The sequence below is a fragment of the Notolabrus celidotus genome, chromosome 10 (genome assembly GCF_009762535.1).
Source record: "Notolabrus celidotus isolate fNotCel1 chromosome 10, fNotCel1.pri, whole genome shotgun sequence".
Classification (NCBI taxonomy): Eukaryota; Metazoa; Chordata; class Actinopteri; order Labriformes; family Labridae; genus Notolabrus; species Notolabrus celidotus.
The window spans coordinates 15,242,149-15,263,956 of NC_048281.1; the positions used below are offsets into that span (position 1 = coordinate 15,242,149).

Below are 21,808 nucleotides of genomic sequence, written 5' to 3' on the forward strand. Positions count from 1 at the left end.
TGTGCTGAACTATCACCTACCAGGTTTTAATTCAATTCAATTCAAATTTGCTTTATTGGCATGAACAAAATTCATACAATAAATTATATATTCACAACACACTACACTCACAACACTACACCAGGTTTTATCTGACTTCTACATATGCACGCACCCTTTATATTCATTGTTCATGAGCAGCATTTGTTTAATGGTGTTTCCGAATCTACTGTCGTTTGCCTTTAACCAATGGGACGGCTGGATTTTAGCTAGCACCAACTCCAATCAGGACACACCTTTCTACGCAACGTGAGAGTAATGTCAACATCATCTTGAAGTTCAGAGGTTTGTAATGTGTCTTACTACATTTCATTAATAGTTTAACTTCGGGTGTAAAAAAGACAGGAGGTTTAAGGAGCGGGTGAGGTTAGAGACAGTATGGCGGGAGAAAGAAAAATGTGTTGTTAACGTGAATTTGCTAACGCTACCAAGCTAGCTTCCAGGTGAGCTCTCCAGGTGTACACCAGGTAAAACACTTTGACGGTCTATGACGTGAGTTTGAGTTACTGTGACAGAACGTACCTCAGGTGAACTTCTCTTTCCTTTCACGTAGGAGCAGACTGTCAGAGGACCAACATCAGTTCAGTAACTTACAGCTTCAGACTGTGGGTAAAGGTAGGTGACTTAAGAGTTTTCATATGGCAACTGTGTCTTTTCTCACCATTGGTTTATGACATCTACGCAGAAACTTCATAGCTTGTGATAGGCAACAGATGTAGCTTGTGGTGCTGTTAACAAGGGGTTCCCAAAGTGGGGGTCGGGAACCCCTGTGGGGGTCGCGAGACACAGATGGGTGGTCATTAGATGTCTTCCAGAATGTTATTTTTTTTTAAAGGTTATCTAAAATTATTGATCATTTTTATTATTATTTATTTTTCAATTTTTTATTTTTAACAATCTTTGTATTGGGTTTTACTTTTAACACATGCTGGAATCAAAATTAATGTAGAAAAATACGGTACAAAAAGACAGCCCCCTAACCACCACCCACCACCCTCCCCAACCCACCCTGTTCAGGTCCGGTCCTTAGTTCCTTTAACAAGAGTGCCTGATTCATTGCAGTTAATAAAACAGTAAACAAAATTCCAAAAACTAAACAAGACTCTCAGATGCAGAGTGAAAGTACATTATTATTATTATTATTATTTTTTTTTTTCTTCTTTGTTGGTTTTGTATTACTTATATATAATATGTTAACTTGTGGTGAACAAAGAAATACTGAAAAAATGCCAAAAAAAAAGTTGAATGACAAAAGTTATCTAAAAATAGTCAATTTTACCAATTTATTTAAAAAAAACAACAACAAAATTAGTAGCTAAACTTGAATTAAAACCTTGAAAATAGAAAATGTAATGAGTTTTTTTTTTGCCAGATGACTCCTAAGTTTAGGGTTAGTGAACAGTTAATTATCAAAAGCATCAGTAGCAGGAGGTTAATTCATAACAGCACAGGAAACACAGACACATGCTCATATAGGATTAGGTAGGGTAATTTTCTGCAGACCAGCTAAAGAAATCCACGTTAACTCACTTTGAGGAACAGTGGGGTTCGCGAGTCTTTGACACCTATATTTTGGGGGTCGCGGGCTGAAGACTTTGGGAACCCCTGCTGTAAACAATACATGCAGGGCCTGTGATGTATAAAAAAAGCACTAAAATAAGACAGTTCAAATTCACATATGGTTAGGTATAGCCTTCATAGGCCACTGGGCCATTTGTAAACTCACAGTCAAAAAAGAGATTACCCTGTAATCCACTCAGTAATTGGTTCCGGTCATCCTGAGGATCATTTACATGCGGCCAAAAAATAATGCCTTCAGGTTATCTCTCTCCTATTTAAGTCCTACTTTAAGATATCAATAAACACATAAACTGAGCAGTGTTTGGCAAAATCATGAATTTGTGTATCCAATGGCATCTCCTGGATTGTATTTGATCTTTTGAGAGGTGTCTTAAACGAAAAAGGCCAGCGTCATTTTACATTGTGCACTGCTGAGATCAATCTGCTTGCTAAAACTGCCTGGCCTGAAGAGATGGATTTGTAATCATTAATGATTTCAATAACTGTAGCAAAAAAAAAGAAGTTTGGTTTACCCACCCGATGTCCTCAGGAACTGCAAAACTCCTTCTGGAGTAATTTGCATCAATATAAAACATGTCTGGTATTTTCATTGCTGATTGTGTCACTCTACCCGAGACAATTTCAGCAGTGTATAGCAGTTTAAGTCTAATTGTTCCTGCTAACTTGAGTGTACCAACTAAGTTTTATATGTGTTTTTCAACTCAGTAAATGACAACAAAGAAAAACACTTCAGTTGATACACATATCTGCCATTTTGCTTGTGCACTCATTTCTATGCGTTCCGATTCAGTTCTCAATTCAATTCAAATACTTTGTCCGTCCCTTGGGTGGCAATTTGAGGTAAAGTGGTTGGCAGGCATAAGAGGAAGACCTAACAACTCATTCATATACGTAAAAGAAATACAAATACAATACTTGTATGTTGATTAAAGTGTAATAAAAAGTTCAAAGACAAAAGAGTCAAAACCAGCCACTAAATCACATCTCACAATCAGTGCTCAAATCAGAAATAACATTAGTATGTTGGATTTGTTGCTGCCTTTCTATTGCTCTTCATCCATGATTTAATGTTTTTTAACTATAAGAGATTGTCCTCAAACATTCCACGAAGAAGTAAATGAACACTACAAGCACAATGTAATACTAGGGGTGTGATGACACTCAGTTCACAAGACGCTATGATACACAATGACATTGAGTGCACAAGAACAAAACAAGAAGATATTTAGACACTATTTTGAAGGAAACTTCCATGATGCAAGGTTTGAGTAGAGAAATAGTCTTTCATTTGAATGAAAGTCACAAAATGCAAAACAATCCATGTCAATTTTTGAAATGTTTTAACTAGTCCTCATCATGTAACGAATGTCACTTCTGTTATACTTTCCGTCTGTGTGTGAATCGCCAAATGCAGTAAAAGACACAAACAATATGTAGGCGCTGTAAAAGTGTCATCACTCTCTCGTCAGTCTGAGAGAGAAGTTTACCTGTTCATCCAAGCAGGACTTTCATCTCACAGAGCTATGGATTACTAGATTTACACATAATAGGTACATTCACTGTCTGGTTCAGCTGGAATTCTGTTTTGTACATTTCCACTGTAGACATTTGCCTTTTTTTCGATACCATTACCAGGTCTGAAATACAGTTATTGATATGTCAAGCTGTTTACATGACCTCACTGTAGCCTGTTATTATGAACTCTCACCTCTGTGTCCCTCTCTGCCTCAGTGACTATTTGTGGCAATAATGACTTTCTACTTTGTTTTCATCGTCCTCTTATCGATATGTATTCTTCTACAATATTTGAGTATTTTAACAACACATTAACACCATAGACTTTGTAAATAATGGACGTAATATCTGTGACGTCACCCATCTGTTTCTTTTTTTTAATACTTTTTATTTAGTAGTTTTCACACACACGAGATCGAGAAATGAGCTATCCAGACTACACCCGTTTTTTTGTACCAGGCTGTAAACATGTTTATTTCTGCTGTAAAGATCGGCTTTTTGAATTGGTGTGTATGTGGTTTCCGGTATTTCCAGAGCCAGCCTCAAGCGGATCCTTGATGAACTGCAGTTTTTAACACTTCCGCATTGGTTTCAATTCTCGCGGCTGGAGGTTGCCGCTTGGCTAACACGCTGTAACAAAGACATGACAGAACAAAATATTTATAAAGTACTTAAATCTACATTACACTCCTACAGTGCCGGAGAAAGGCAGAATGGGACAGACGGGGAAAGTGAATGTGAATATTGACACTAGTGTAGATGTGAAACAACAATGGTACAATTGATCAAGGAGTCCGGTGTTGCTTTGTGTAACTATGAGGTCTATTGGTGTATGAAATAAATTGCAGTCTGGAGTGTCTGTAAGCAGGGACAAACGGTGATAGCTGTCTCACATGAAGGATCCCTCCACAAGTTAAATGTACATTTGTAGATCAGCATATTACATTCAAATTTTAGGCCACATTATCAAACCTTTAACCCTTTAACTTTCTTTGACAGTTTTGGCAGAACCTTTTCAGCTGCACTGGACTGATTTTGATACGGCCCTGCCACCACACCGGCATAATGCTATAATTGCAGTTATAAATGACAAATTCACTGAGTGCCGTCCTCAGAAAACAGTGCTCTCCATGAATGAGATGAGGCTGAGCGGCCGCTTCGTAGTTTAATATGCAGGACAAACTATGTTACGTACTGAACTCGCAGACAGCTTATCACCTCGATAAGAAATATCATCACGCTTTTGTATTGCAAGATCCCGTGACATGAGATCTTGTCACTTCTCTATGTAATACTACATTACCAGGTGTGGGAATCATAGGGTAACTTACAGTGTGATGGTCTGTGAAAATGATAATTATCACGATACAGCTAGTCTTCAATAACTTGACAAATAGCCAAACGGCGACTCAAGATCCAAGGAACATCTATTCATATAGCAGTATTATTTTATAATTAAAATATTGATATTTAGAGACAGAAAAACAATTACTCTTTTGACTCAGGACAGCGATATAGTGCAGTATTGCTGTTGTGTGCCACCCCATTGAATACCTTGTTTGAAGTGGTGTTTTGTAACTTTAATTCAATTAGACAGATTGGACACTAACCTGTCAGGACCACCAATGCCTCTGGTTTAATGTTCGTCAAGTACAGTATAGCTAGCAGGTTCTGTTTACGCTGATCTTATAGAGATGTGCACTGGTATGGGCAGATGACTTGGTGTTATCACCCGCTTTAGGAATACTTTTTTCCCTCTTTCATTGTCACAGGCGGACCATACCTTTGAAATATTATTTGATATATAAATAGAAGACTGCACAAGTCATAAAAAAGGCAATCCTGGGTTTAAATACTACACTTGCATTAACCCTCCTGTTATGTTCGTTTCTCTGGAACAGCAATAATGTTCCTGGGTCAATTTGACCCGGGGCATATTCAATTATCCAAAAGTGTCAGAACCCCCCTCTAATTTTTAACTCCATTACTAACCATTTAAATCAAGATTTAGTCCGTTGGTGTTCTTTAATTCTCACAGATCATGGTTCAATGAGGATAACTCACTCGTTTTTCATTAACATTTATATTAAAAAAATCTTTAATGTACATTTAAAAGCCCTAAATATAAATACAATAGTTTTACATGACATAGATTTTATTTTATTTTATTTTACATTTTGAATTTTTTATGAAGTGATGTTGATAAATGAACACGACACCTCTTCTGTCACATGCTGCCCAGATTTTTATGCTGCATTTAGCTGGTTTGGAAGGCATATATTGCCTAAAATAGACTTTAAAAAGGGTCAATTTGACCCGCAACATAACAGGAGGGTTAAGGACAAGTGCAGTATTCAAACCACAGAAGCTGCAGTTTCTTGATAACGGTAAAATTTGTGATGCATAAAATAATGTTGTAAAAGAGATATGAACAGATTTAGGGTACTTATGATTTTTTTTTTTAGTGTGATATATTATTTTCCCATTATGTGGATCTCTTCTTATAGAGAATAAAAAATATTTTAGTTAAGATGCAACAATAAAGTACATTTTACATGATAACGTTTGAATATATAATTTAACTTTTTGTCCTGCTGTATCAGTCTTTGCAAAACCGATAAAGCAGCCTCAGCAAGGAATTCAGGAAATCATGGTACATGTGATCTGACAGTTGTAGAGAAAGTTCCCAATTAAAAGATAAAGATATTTTATTTAACAAGATTCACATGTTGATTACCGTCTAAAAGTTTGCAGTATTTTTTCCACATTTGTTTATGCAACAATAAGAGTAGACTCTTCATCCTTGAGACCTTGGAAAACAATGTTTAAAGAGAAAAAACAGAGCTATAGAAAAAATACCCAGAGGACACGCTCACCATACAATCTCTGAATAGAAACTGATGGGTGTAATGAAAATCTCCTAATTAAAATTTTACCACAACACAAGCCACATAACACAAGAACACATTCCATGTACAACATCAGGTAATTTTATACTTCATTCAAAGCCCTTCATAAATCCTGTTACCTTAACCCATAAAAGAGTCACACACACACATTAAGACAATGCCACATTCAGCATTACAGTCATGCACATTTTTTACATTTACTCTAGGTAGCTCACACAACCATGCATGACTCAATTCATCTCTGTTTTGTGCCGATATCATTGTGTGCGAGATGAATATATGCGTTAAAAAAAAACCTGACAGAAATATGTGAAAAAAATCTGCTGATTTGAAACAACACATAAATTAAAGAGCTGCTTCACTGATTCCCATTCTCTAAATTAAAGAATTACAGCCTCTCATAGCTTTTTATCATCATTTTGACTTTCCCCGTGTTACTTCCATAATGTGTCTATTTTAGTGTCCCAGCTGTATTAAGATGTACACTAATCTTCTTTCATTTTAACCAGTCAGTGTTTGACCCATAGTCATACTTAAGATGCTAAATCCAGCTTAAACCTTAAAGGTATAAGGTACTTTCAGTGATGTGAAGATTTGAAGTAGTTCCTTTACTCTCCTCTTTACATCCTCAAACTAGGCATTCATAGTTGAAAAATGACGGTGCATTAGGTTAATATCCTGTATACATAAAAGAAAAAGAAAGATATACCTGCTTACCTGATGGATGGTCACCTGATCGCTTTAACCCCCCCCCTGAAGGAGGTCAGGGCAGAAGGATCAGTTCTGGCTTCATCAGCTGATAGTGGCCTTGTTTTTAAAGTGCTGCTAAGAACCTGTGAGGTTACCTTATTAAACACTGAAACATTATGAAAAAATTATTTAAGCTTTGACGAGAGCAGAACAACAAATGACAAAAATGTGTTATGACATGAGTGGACTGCCATATTTGTAAATGTACTATTAGAGAGAAAGCTAGCTAACAGTAATACACTGTCTAATATTTGATTCATTAAATGTACACTTTTATTTTCAACAACTTCAGCTGTCAATTTATGGGGAAAAGTCAATTTTGATAAACTAGCTGACACAAGTTTAAGTTACACACATGCAATATAACACATTTGATCTAAACTATACCTACACTTCCCTTTTTAAGTCGTCAATCAATCAATCTTTATTTGTATAGCGCCAAATCACAACAAACATTATCTCAAGACGCTTTTACAAACATAGGAGGTCTAGACCGTACTCTATGTCAAATTAAAATTGTGATTTGCGAGTTACTCACATGCAATAAAATACATTTGATCTAAACTATACCTGCTCTTCCCTTTTTGTGATTGCAACAAATGTAACTTAAGCAAGGGTACAAATATAAACTTACTAATATATTTCTGTTACTAGTTTTTTTTAACTTTTAGGTCATGTCTAATAAACACCCCACATTTCAGCAAAAGGTCAAAATATAAATGTTGCTAAAATGCAAGTTAGTTAAACATTTGACCAACAACTAATTGCAACATGGAAAAATATACTTAAATGTAATGAACAGTTTGACTGTATGTTTAGTGTAACATATGATGAAGCTGAGTAATTTTATTTCTTCTATATTTAATGTAAGTTATGAGTCGGTAATTAATGTTAAATTCGTAATAAAGTTTGAAATTCAGGCCATTTCACTTCAACATGTTTTGTAATCTTCAAGGAGAAATACCTTCAGAAATAAGATCAGTGAAAGCGCCCTAGATGTTTTAAAGTGTTATCTTCACTTTAAAACGAGGCTGAGAGTCTGTGCATTATGAAGTGTTTTTAAAGTATCTTGCCTGAAAAATAAGCCCTCTGGGCCTTTTTGTAGTCTGAGAAAAATCCCAAACAAAAACAAAACATGGAGGTGGCAGCACATAGCATGGAAGATGGCAGTTCAAAGCAGCATTTAACAAAATTTGTATACAGTTTTTCAGTGTTTATTACATTGCCAACAAGATGACAGCCCCCAGACAACATTCATGGAAGTAATTATCTCAATAAAGCCTAGGTACAAAAACAATCCAGTGCCTCTTGTTTGTGGACATTAGCCTGTTGGCACTGCTGTGCTGTGACTGTGAGCCAGTTAGTCCTTTACTGTGATATTCCCTATTGCAGACCATAATTAATTGCTTTACAGTCTTCGAGGCCATAATGCTCATCAGTTATTAATTAGAAATTCATTTCGCTGAATAAATAATGCTTATGATTGATGATGAAACTTGTAATTAGGTTCTCAGAGTAATTCACAAGGGAGGAAGCCTTTACACTTGAATCCAGGCTATTAAATACTGCTCATTTAAGGGACCACTATACCTCTTGTCATAAACCCGGGCTTCTACGGTAGCATCTGGATTCAGGGAGCACAAACATGGGTTGTAATTCACATAGGTTATGTTAAACTACCTGCCTCTGCAACAACTCATGACTACTGCTACTGCTACTTGAGCTCTTTTGTTCCAGAAAACTAAACCATTCATCCCCGAAGTGTCATGTTAGAGCAGCAATAACCAGTTATCAAGTTCAAAACAACAACATACAGTGTTTTCACTAAAGGCAAAGCAGATTAGGTTATTACTAATGTGTCCTTTCAAACATATAACAGGGGTTGCTATGTTACAAACGTCTCATGGGTCCTCCTAGGCATCATACAGCCTACAGTCTTTTTAAATGACGAGAGAGAACTGTGAAAACTCAAGCCATCTATGGCTCACTATTGATTTTACACACAAGACCCGACCATTTTTGATAGCCTTTTTGATATATTTTCTTGCAATCGCCGGTCCCATCGGAGTGTTGTGGAAAATAAACCAGTCAATATACACCTATTAGGATTTCTTGATCTGAGTCCATAAACCTATGGTGTACACTGTTTCCGATGCTCATAGCATCATAATAGCAGTGAGACCAAACGCTATTACTTTTGGAAGATGAACAATCAACAGTTTAATGGCTTTCTGTAATAGTCTTCTCTTGGACCAATTAACATGATTGACTGGCAGTGGAGACAGACAGGTCCACAATAATGCCCCTCAACCAAAAGACTGAGGAAAAAACAGCAGCTGATGATGGTGTAGCCTCATCAGGCTAGAATACTACTTCTGGTCCTTTTCACCTGTCATCAGGGCTGGGAGTGAGCAATAGTAGCCCCACACTCCTCCTCCCGTTAGCTAACCAGTATCTGCCCTATTAGCAATTTATAATGGAGATCAAGAAGTAGTCAGTGGAGAATGAAGACAACTGTCTGCACCCATTCCTAATTGGCTTTATGTTCTCTTTCTGATAAATGGCTTGCAACTACTATAGAGTCTTGTGGATTTTATTGCCCTAATAGGACTCAGTAACTGGATTTACTAACAGATAGCAGGTCAAAAAGGACATAGAGAGCAAAAATGTTAATTAATATCAATAATGGCCAATTATTAGTTTGACAGAGGGATCCAAGCTAGCTGTGTGCTCTAATGACTCTGAGCTAAGTTGAAGGGAAACACTGGCAAATTAGCATAACTGTGTATGCGCACTCCATGGAGGTGCCCAGCAAACATCTGTTATGTTAGAAATTCAAATAGAATTCCTATTAGTAACCCTGGCTGTGGTTGCATAATCAGTCATTCTTCTCGGGCCATTTTTGAGGCACTAACAATGCCCCTGTGACTGGTGGAACTCCTCCCTTTGGGCTTTCCAATCAAATTTGGCCCCATGTGGACCAGGTCCTAACAACAGACGAGGCAATGCGGACATCTGAGGGGAGCTTTGTGCTCTGACAGGGGCTCAATCTATCCACCCATGACACATGAACAAGAAAGGCAAAGTGTTATTTATTTGAATATAGGAGATAGGAGTTAAGGAATTAATGTTGAGATATGGCTTTCAGACCTACTGGGATGCAGCTACTTATTTTTCTGCATCCTTTGTGTGTTTTTATTCACATGCAAAAAGCATTTGGAGGCACTGAATTGTTTGCACAGTGTTTTTTTTGTCATGAGTTCTACTTCGATACTGAATAAATCTATTTGATATAAAAGAATGGTAAACAAGAGATTTATTTATTCATACTGAGGTCATCTGAAGCCAGCATCTTTATTGTATTGACAACAGAAAATATTCTGCTAAGGAATTGATTTTCTATTTGGAGCCAGTAATGTTAGTTCTACGCATCTTGTGGGAATTACTGCATACAACTGTGTAGATGCTGGCAGGAGCACTATCTTTGTAATCAATGCCTGCTGTTATGCAGAATAAATGCCCTCAAAGACAAACATCATCAACATCCAAGATCCATCATTGATATTTCTTATACAATAACATAAAATAAAACTGAAATGCAGTTATCTGGTGGGCATTATTGAGTTGCCCTGTTGAGCGTAATTTTCCACTCTGGCTCTCGTACATTGAAAAATGATAGGATAATGAGGGCTGGACATTTTCATGGGCCTTATTTTTTAGTCCACTAGCTAAGCAAAAGAAATCAATAGAGTTATTAAATTTGTAAACATTATTGTTGGATTTAAAACATATTTAGAAAGTTATATTAGAATAATTTTAACGCACACGCCGTTTAATGCAACATTTATGTCTGTAAGTTATCAACCACTTGTTTTCTCTCTTTTTTTATATTAAATAATAACAAATCATGACAGGTTCTTTAATAGGACTATTTTTCTTCTTGCAACTTCACAGTAGGACACTTTTCTAATCTGGTTTACCTAATCTACTTAGAGTTCATCTGCTTCTCATTAATATGCTCCTAAGCATTCAGTATAAGCTTCTGCTTCCTCAAAGTGTATGTTCATCATCTATTTTGTCTTTGTCACTCAACTTGACAGCTGCAAGTGAAAGAAAAATGACTCCTTATATCACCTGTAAATACTTTATAGCAGGGTTATTTCCATTTAACCTTAAATTACAAGCCTGCCCGACGAGGGTTGGAAACTTGTATCGTGCTCAGTTTAATGTCACCGCATTAATTCTTAAAGTAATATTACCCCTCGCTATCTGTGAAATAGTATGAGACTGCTGTCATGACTTACAACTCTGTGTGACCTTCTCTGTTATAATGTGAGCATGTAATTCCCTCTAGTGTAATGTCATGTTTGATCAGAGGAGCTACCAGTGTCCTGCTCTCTGCAGTGCACAGCAGGAGGTGTGGTGAGTCAAATGGACAACCAGAGGTTCCTCTTAAGGGCAAAACTGATGCTGTCTGCATATTCTTCCTTCACTGTGGTTGGCTTTGTGGCATTATATTATATTTCAATTTCTTGAGACTTCTACAGTGTGGTATTTGCAAGAAGAAAAAAGTGAACAGGTGTATTTAACAAATGATTGTATTTACCCTACAAGGAAAGGGTTCATGCAAAACCAAAAACTGCGTCAGTTTTTCATTAAAAAAATAGCAAACTACCGTAGAAATAACGACCAAATACATTTTTTTTCTTTGAGTTTTTTTCATTAATTCATTTATTTCGTGGATTGTAGACATTTGGTGAGTGTTTTTTCATATTCAGATGAATACCTGCGTCCTGAATTAATCTGTTTGTTAATAACAAAGCAACATATGTTTGGTGCACAGTGCTGAATCCAACAGATTTGGGTGCAGTATACATGACTGGGCGACTCCATGGTTGTATATATGAAATAGCTCCAGCTTTACGCTCCTCTCCATTCCACGGCCTCCGGTGTATAAATTTAGTTGATGGTTTTCGTTTCTCTTTCTTAATTCATTGCAGTCGGATTCCTCTTTGATGCAGTTCTGTTGTCCCCCAAACAATTGAAGTGGAGACAATGGAGGCATAATGATAGATCCGTGTACCCACCATCTGTAAGAGCAGCTGCTCCCTTGCATCTGTACAATATGCTAGAGCGGGGAGCCTCAGTAATCTGCATAATAAGGAGAGGGCTTATCTCAGTCTAGTTAATAATCACAAGCAATCGATGCACTTCATTCCCTCACTCTTGACTGATGAAAAAAGCAGCAAAGTTTTGGTATGTTTGCCGTATCCTCAACATAGGCAGGGGTCACGGCCTAATACAGGGCTGTTGATTTTGCCTGGAGCTACAGATTTAGTCTGCACTCAATTTCATCTTTTCATGAATACCATAATTACAGCAGGACGCTCTGAGTTATCATACTGCTGCTCCTCTCCTCACTCCCTTATAGGGTTTATAGCCTCTGTAGCAATGCTGAAGCTCATATCAGAATAGAGCCTATGACTCAAAGTGTGTGATAAACACATAGCTCGAGCAGTGTTGATAAGAGTCACACCTTATAAGCAATACCCTCAGACTGGTGAGAAGATTGGCCCCGTAAAACACTGAAAATTCATTGGAAATGTTACCTCCTGTCTGAAATGCCTCTGTGTACGTGGCCATAACATCGCTTTAGTATGTTTTTTAAACATCTTACTGTTTTCTCAGACTACACTACAAACTACAAACTAAGTGCTGTTTGTGTAGAAGAGGCAGTTATAATTCCCATTGTCAATCACCTGCTGTGATCAGGAGGTGCAGAAAAATGTCCATGAAAGGTCTTTTAATTGGAATAATTGATTTACTATTATGTCGCTATAAACATTTATAATACTTGATCATGTATTCCCTTAAAAGTCCTTTTAATTCATCTGGAGGGTTTGAAATCAATGTTTTGTTAAAGTACTTGTTGACAGTCTTTGCGGACAATCTATCCATTGAATTGCCTTTTTGTGCGTTGTTCATTTATGACATTGAACATTTCGTCATACAATTTAATAAATGCCTCAGAGGTTTGTGAATCATTATTTTATTATATTTTTAAACAAACAGCCTTTTTTTATTACACTTGGTAAAGACTCCTAAGCAGACAGTTCATTGATTGGATAAAAAGTATGCAATAATATTGATCAGAAAAGTCTCCCCTTGGTATCCTCTTGTTACATATGCTCATTAAATCAAGTCTATTTAATACTCTGCAGTGTGAAAGAAGAATACGGTTGTATTTTTCTCTTTCTTTGTTTGAAATAGTGTAGACAGTCTCACTTTCTTAGAATAGATTGTTTCTGGTTGTTTTTTAAATGTATTATGCAGGTAATTCAATACAATATTTGAGTTATTTCATTATTTTTCTTCATAGATTAGTTACACAAATAAAAAACACGTTATTTACTTACTGCTGCTGTATGAATAAATTATATTTTTATACAACTAGGAATATATACTGTGTATTAAAAAAACCAACGACTTATCATGGTTCTTGAACCTCCTAATTAAGCATGCATGATGTTTCTCTCCCAGCTGCTAGGCTTCTGAAATGCACTTGGCAGGTGTATTGAGCCCCCCAGTGAGGCCTGAGAATGAGACTGGTATGCGTAGAAGTGCAGGTGTGACATGTTAGGAGGAGTCCAGGTGCTTATTGAGTTATCAGAGGCAGCCACTGCACGTTTGATTTATCACCTGGGGTTTAGCATCGCTATATCTGAGCTGCAATATATCAGACAACAAAATAAAATGTTCAGAAAATTACCCGCTGGAGTGCTGCAGTCGTGATAACTTACATGTAGCACGCTGTCGGATGTAGTGCGGCACACACTGACACTTCATGTGAGAAATTGACAATGCTTATTGAACTTGTATGGTGACAACACCCACTAAATCATAAATGCAAAACCTTTAGCCAAGCCAAAGATTCACCTTGAATTCACCCTTTTTGTGTTATGATTTGTCACTGATTTGTGGTTTATGGTTTCTTTGTCTGCACTTGAATCAAGTGGTTAAGTTATGGCAGTACTACACTGTGACACCGGTTTTATTGAGAGTGCATTAAGACCAATTAGAATATGTTTAAACAGCTAATAAAACCACATCCTTTAGAAGTAGTCTTTAGGTACTAATCATACAATGGGCACCCTTTGACTTGAATGCCATACTTACCTCTGCATTCCTGAAAGCCTTAAACACAGAATGAGCCTGCCAGTCTCCATGAGCACATAAAAGCTAACCAGATTTATTGGGAGGTTTTATCCTAGACTCAGGCACCATCTGATAAACAAGCCCTCTTTGCTTGAGGCTAAATAATACTCTTTGAGGTCCTGATTTACAATGCTGTGAAGGACCCATTTGTGGTTCAGCTCTGAGGCGCGCACCTCTGTGATTGACCATCCGTAAGCTCAAATTTGAGCTCAGATCTACAGCTCACGAGCTTGAGGATTTCTAAATGGACAAATGCATAAGTGATGGTCGGGTTTTATTCAGGGTTAATAGATGAAGAGAAATGAACTTTTCAGAGATGTAAAAGGCTTTTAGATTTAACAAAATCCTCCCCAATTCCCTCTGATTGAAGCTAAAACTGAGGCAGCGTGCAGCCAATCTAATATACCCGGCTTTTTAAAAGAGAACTCATTGGGGTATTGGACCACTGCATGGACTCCTAAGAGATCTGATTAAAGGGAAATCCCTCAATGTTTTACCCTCACTTTGTCCATAATAAATCAGCCTCACATTCCAAGGGTCTAAATTCATCACACACTGCCTCAACATAGGAATGAATGAGTTTCCAGTAAGGGGATATATACTCTGATATACTAATTGTACTTCATCCCCTTTAAACTTAAATAGTTTATTCACAACTTACACATATTCAGATATAGGGTGGATCTCAAAGCTCTTAACGTCCATCCTCGTGTCGTTCACTTGTGTCGTGTCGTTCAGTCTAGTCGTTCACTCGCGTCTTAGCCCCGCCCACCAGAGATAAGAGGAAATGAAACAAGAGGAGAGAGGAAACGAGGAGATTTGTATTAAGAGAAAAGAGACGTACTTTCCTCCGGAGCGTCACGTGAAGCGACGTCGGTTTTATGATGACGGCTTTAACAGCTGTTTGTGTCTGCACACATGTTCACTGTAATAACTCTGATAAATATAAACAGTGACAGAGCTCTGTCTCTGTGTTTACATGTTTAACAAACACCTGTTTAACACACATGTTCACTGTAATAACTGATCAATATAAACAGTGACAGAGCTCTGTCTCTGTGTTTACATGTTTAACAAACACCTGTTTAACACACATGTTCACTGTAATAACTGATCAATATAAACAGTGACAGAGCTCTGTCTCTGTGTTTACATGTTTAACAAACACCTGTTTAACACACATGTTCACTGTAATAACTCTGATCAATATAAACAGTAACAGAGCTCTGTCTCTGTGTTTACCTGTTTAACACACACCTGCACATGAAGAGAATCTGCTCTCTGTTTATTCTGTCCTGAAGCATCACGGATCGATTTACCGGTAAAATGCCTCATTATTAAATTATTTATTACTTTAAGGGAAAATATAAATCATGCAGCTCTTTTCAAACCCAGTTCTCATTAATGATCAGCCTCATATGAAACTGTATTAACCTGACAGGAAATATAACAAGTGTTTTTACTAACAGACAAACTTTACTGTCAGACTTCTCTTCATGAAGAAAACGAGAACAAATGGGGAAACTAACAGGAGGAATAACTGATCATTAATATATATTCTCTCAATGATGTTAGACTCTACTACTCTATTTCGTTAGACAGTGAATCTGACAAAAACAATCAGATATAACATAATCCATCCTCTGTTAAATTGAATTTATGATTTTGCGTTCAGTATTTTCTGTTTAAAGCTCACATCGAACACTTTTCAATCTCAGCTCATCACATACAGACTGTTTAGAAAATGACGTATGTTTTTGATCTGTTTCAGGGCACCCTTAGTGACTGTTTTAAGGTCCATCTTTTTTCTATTATTAAACTTAAGTGATGTGAAGTTTCAGAGAAGTCCGAGCCGCTGCAGCGTCCAATCAGTGAGAGCTATTAGATCAGGGGGCGTGTCTGTCAGAGAAAAAACTTCCACAAAGTCTTCACTCGTGTTTCCTCGATTATCGCTCCTCTGATCAGTCTCCTCGCTCCTCTCTCCTCTCTCCTCCAGCAGCGTTAAGTAGCTTTGGGACGCCACTTAAGATGGCGGGACGGTAACTACTTCCGGTTCGGTGGAGGAGCGAGGAGAGAGGAGAGAAGAGTCAAGAGCTTTGAGATCCACCCTGAGTCTGCTTGGTTGACCTCTTTAAAACTTGATGTTTGTCCTTGGTCTGCGTATTATAATTGATCAGATCCATTTCAGCAACAGTTGAGTGACACTGATAATATTTGTATTATTCTGTATTACTAATGTTAATAAAACTGTTGCGTACATATTCACATTTCTAGGATTCAAAGGTATTATAACATTAAACATCTTATAAATAATGCACTGAATAGAAGACATAAGACTTAAAACCAGCAGTGTGATAATGTTAAAAAAATATATTTTAAGTTACAAGCAGACTTGAACAAAAAAATTAGTATGCTGTCTAGAGCTGATGTGCACAGGATCATGTGTTTACCAGTTTTTGGAGCATGACAGGAAGCTCTGTAGCTTGGATATTAACCAGTGAATTAACAGCTAATGGTAGCATTGCAAATTTCATTAATACAAATAAATCACAGATCATTTACCTCACGTGGTTTGCCTATTTAAAAATGAAGATTAAAATATGGTTTGATAAACATTAGATCAAAACTCATGTTGTTATTTTGTCGACATTCTCTTCAAAAATGAGGCTAAGCTAGTAAACCAAGTTTTGTGTGTTTTTAAACTTCACCACAGTGAATGGAAAAAAATGTCTTGCAGTTTCAAAGCAGAGGCTAACCTATATTTATCACAGTCCTCTCATGTTACAGCCTATACATTGAACTCTCAGTCTTCAGCCCTTAACTTAAACCTCACACCTCTCTGGGATATATTTATCCTTGTATCAAATGTCTCTAACAGAGCGTCTCTCCTTAACCCTGTCTGGTCTCACTGCTGTTGTTAAATGAAGTTCAACACCTGAGAAAAACAACTAACCCGGCATCGTTTCCTGTTTGTTTGGTGGTTTATAGAAATTAAATGCTGCCATCATGGTTGAACTACATCTATTTTAAGCCCCGTCTTTTATTTGATGTTTATGGGGTTGTGAGAAGGCCGTGACATTGTTGGGTCATATTTTGACACATTAATTGGACTTAGTGTTTTTTCATCACAGCTGCTGGGAAATTAAGAGGAGATTGAAAGCCCCTGATGTCTTGTAATTACTGTTTCATGTTGTGTAGCCTCACTCATGAACAGCAGCGCTCTCTGATAAATGGGCAGTAAAAGCAATAATAGTCCAACTACTACACAAAAGAGTTAAGGAGGAAACAGCTCCTTTTACATCACAAGTAGAGGTTAGGAGAAGAAGTTGTCAATTTCAAATTGATACAAAGGTAAATCTTAATACTCAGTTCAATCCATTAGAAGTAAAGTCAGAATAGAATTACATGGTTAACTCGACCATGACCACAATCAAGCGTTAACACAATGAAGTACACACTTTTGGCTGTGTAGCACCCTGCATATGAAAAGAAATGTTCCGCCCAGCGTGTTTCAGGCCTTGTTCCAGAGAGGTGGGGCCTCATTCAAAACCGCTGTCGCTGATATCAGCTGGTTAATCCTCTCCTTTTAGTGGCTTTATTGGTTCATTCAGGAGGGTCTGTTGACATTCCCCCTGCCCTGTTAAAAGGCAACTGCATCTCAAGTGAAATCTGGAGTGTTCTTTACACAGGCGGGGAGCCCCATGTGGCTCCTGCCTCCCAGTGGGCCTGTGATTTTCCTGCTTTAAGTGTCTACTGTCAACACTAATTTGTCCCACTCCTCCTCCGCCCCTTCAGAGGGGGACACTCTCCTAAAGTTTTAATAAAAGATCAGCTATAACTCCCTGTTTTCTCAGGGTGAGACAAGAGCTTTAAAAGCCACAGAGGCAATAAGATGCCAGGTAATGATTACAAGGCTTGAACAGAAGCAGTTACCAATACCACATGCTGTTTTACACTCTGCTGCAGCTAAAGGCTGTGTCTTAAACAGGAGTCATCTTCAAATCACAACCCCACAAATAATTGGAAATAATATATACAAGTTTGAGTTTTTTTTTTAAAGCTGATAGAATAGCATCTTTGAAAACATGAAAAATTCACTTCATATAGTTTTAACAGCTGATTATCCACAGTCTCAACCTACTGCCATTAAAAGAGAGATAATAATCATTGGTAAGGATCCGCCCAACCAATCTTCAAGTGATTAAAGTAACTTTGATTAAAGTACACTTAAATTTAACATTTTAAACTACACACTGCTCGTGACTTGGTGTGTCTCTCGACACTGTTTGTGGCCTAATACAAACTGAAAATCTCTTGTAGCCCAGTAATCCCTCTGTGTGCTCTTATTTATCCATTTTTTCCTCAGGATTAATAAGAGCAACATGATTGCAAATAATAGTTTCTGACATGTTTTGCTTGAATACCATTTCAGAGCTAGACAAAGTAAATTGCTCCATTTCATTCGTCTGCCTGTGATGTCGAAAGGAAAATCAATGAAAAAAGTAATTTCTCTCCTGCCATTTAACCAAATTCCCATCTACCTGAATGATAGGTCCCTGGGAAAGCAGTCAGGAGACTTTCTTTTCAATTATCCCTGACTTGTTTACATAGTGTTTTGTTCACTGGACTAGGTGTTCACATACAAATCTCATATGGGTTTGGCTGTTATTGAGGAAGCTTAATACAATCTCCCTTCTAAGGTAGGCAAGAACCATGTAGGAAATTGTTCAATATCTCAGTCGAAGCCAATTTTCACTGCATTGTTTTGTCGCACAGTGTATTGTAGGGTTATGTTAATGTAATATGCATAATTCATACACCTAGGGCCCCCTCCTCATTTTTGATTCTGCTGTCCTGCCTGTTCATCTGAAGCTGAATTAATGCTACATTGTCCATTAGGCGGCCATAACACAGGGCAATGCTGTCACACACTGTGGTTGAACTGAAATTCCCATGAGGCGATTGGTATTCTTCATTTTCCTATTTTTGTATACAGGCTATATAAGAATTGCTTTTCAAAACACCACATATCTCATTTTGAGTTGAGACTGATTTCAGATTCTGAGATAATAATTCTGTACAGTAATGGAAAACAGCATTTTCAGGAACTGAATGTGTGTTTTTTTGTACCATCCTGAGATAGAATTTTGCTTTCCTTTGCTTAGCGCTAACTGTGTTTTGGCTTGTTCTATTCTCCTGTGAATTAGTGGCTGTGAGAGCACAAAGAAAGAGCGTTAGATGTGGCTTGTTATCCTCTCAAGGGTTCACTTAAAGAGCCCCAGACTGCTGCAGTTGTGACCTTCATAAGGCACTGTCTCCCTGCTGGGAAGACACACACACACAGACACACAGACACACAGACACACACACACACACACACACACACACACACACACACACACACACACACACACACACACACACACACACACACACACAGACACACCAAGCACATCCACTCCACAGCCGGCACTCATTGGGTCATGATGGGGCTAAGCAGCCCCATTACAGCATGCTCATCTTGGCTGGGATCACGTGCACAAAGCGTAGAGATGGACTTTCGCCAAGAGGTCTTGGGCCCGTGGTTTTTAACTGTTAAGAGTTTCTGTACTTAAAGCTGCAGAAGAGAGCATCATAGTCGTAAGAAACACTAAACGATTATTCTTTTTTGTATGCTATATCTGTGTCATCTTTTCCTCATGGTACCACTCTGGTGGTGTTTCAGGCTGAGTTCAGTGTATTATAAATCCATTTTTTGGACATTCTGTGGTCAGTTTAATGATCATTATGTGGCTCAGATGGAAAAACAAGGGAATAAGGTGAATCAATGATCGATTTTACAACGGGACTTGATTCATGGGCAGTGCTTTGATAAATGGCCGTCTTATCGAGCTTGAGGGTAACTGTTGTGAAATAAATTTGTATGTTCTGAGGAAGAACTCATAAGACCGGCCTGTTGGGTTTACTCTCTGTGTTTCATAACTTGATCATTTTTACTAACCCGTTTTCATTGTTGGTGTATCTGTTGCTACACATCAAATGATTGATTAGTTATTTGTTAAAAAGAAAATGTCAGAATATGGTGAACAATGTAGATCTGTGTGATATTTGTCATCCTCAGGTCTCTTGATTTGCTCATAACCCAAGTATATTTATTTGACTGTCATGGAAGAGTTAAAGACATTTAAACAGAACATTTCTATATGATTTCCTTAAACAAAAACAAAGAGGATTATCAACATAATTGGGGATTAATGCCATTTTATGGCTTAAGTATCTAACAACATGTTGGTGTGTATTCTGCTGTTAAAGAAAACATAATATATTAGCTAATGACTCGATCATAATGCAATATAAAGCGTGAGGCTGTAACTATGAATTATTTCCAGTATTCATTATGGAGCTGTTGCTGCAGCTATGCCATCCAAAACCTTTTAAGATCCATATCTTAAATCTCAAAGCTCCACATCACTTAATGTTTTCTTTTTGTTCTTTGTTGAATTAGTAAAAACGAATTACAGAGCAGCCTGACTTATTGGATTATGCAGCCCGGGTGCTAGATCTGTACGAACAGGGGCTTGTGTAATATCAAGCAGAGGATCTGTCTTTGATTGTAGCTGATGGGAGGGCGAGCTTCACCTAAAGGTACTGAAGCAAAGAAATAATGGTATACTACAGTGCTTGTGAAAAGCAATAGGAGAACGGAGGGGGGTTCACATTAAAAGTGTCTCTCTAGGTAGCTGACATGACGCGACTAGTCAGACGTAAATAATGACAGACGGAAACTATCATGAGGTCTGTGAAGCATCAGCGTGCTGCCATCATTTTCTGTCTAACCTTGCATTGCCAGCAGCTCACCAGCTCCAGAGATCATTTAAAAAGCAGACTAACGATGCTGCCAGCCCTAACACCAGTCACAAGGATTTGCATGAGTTTGGATCAGCTAAATAGATCTTTATTTCAGCCATAGGTGATTATTTCCACCGTATCTTTTGGGTCATCATTTAAATTTGTACATAGGTTTCAAGTATCCAACTAAAAAACATTTTAAATTACATTTCATTTTTTAAATACAAGATGTTTTAACAAAGTGTACATGTTCTTGGTTTCTGTTTCATGTATGTTTGCCAGACCACTGCTGATGAAGAAAATAGGATTCATTTTTCTCTTTAAGTGGATGTGTCACTTTTTGAGTGAGGGTAAAATGATGATGCAAGAGGACTAAAAGTTAATATCAATTCATTGAATGACCTGGTGCCTCCATTGGCTGGCTTTTTAATTATATTCCGTTCATATGATATACAGTTGCTTTACTACCTGTAAATCAAATTTGAATCAGGTAACACGAAGGGTACAATTGAGAAAGATGGACCTAATTCTAAAATGTTTATTTTTGCATTGCATAGCAAGAGATGAGCAAAGGCATTTAGCTTGTGCAGAAAGCTTTTCTTCACACTGATGCAACGACCCACAACACGTCTAAAATAACATTCCTATAATTGCTCTATGGCTGCTGTACCTTTACAGTGTTTTTATATTTCTGATTAGGTCATTTATTCCTAGCTTCAAGCGGTAACACATGACCATATTTCAGGCATAAAATGTGTAGGAGATATATTACATTAAAGTGGTATGAAAAATAATTTGAATATCTGCATTGACTCTCATTTAATATCCCTGCTCACCCGTTCCATACAAGAGGACAATAACAATGCAAAACATGAGCCCATTCTGCTATATAATTAAAATCATCTTCGGGGACATGTTTTGCTCTGCACACAAAATTTGAAACTTAAAAA

At 37.5% G+C, this 21,808-nt stretch overlaps 1 long non-coding RNA gene across 1 annotated transcript in view; it reads left to right on the forward strand.

The window, feature by feature from the left end:
• Positions 1-236: 236 nt before the first annotated feature.
• LOC117820729 overlaps positions 237-21,808 on the forward strand; it is an 89,275-nt gene continuing 67,703 nt past the window's right edge. Inside the window, exons 1-2 of the long non-coding RNA XR_004632829.1 lie at positions 237-324; positions 593-654. This is a non-coding gene — a long non-coding RNA (uncharacterized LOC117820729). The remainder of the gene's footprint in view (positions 325-592; positions 655-21,808) is intronic.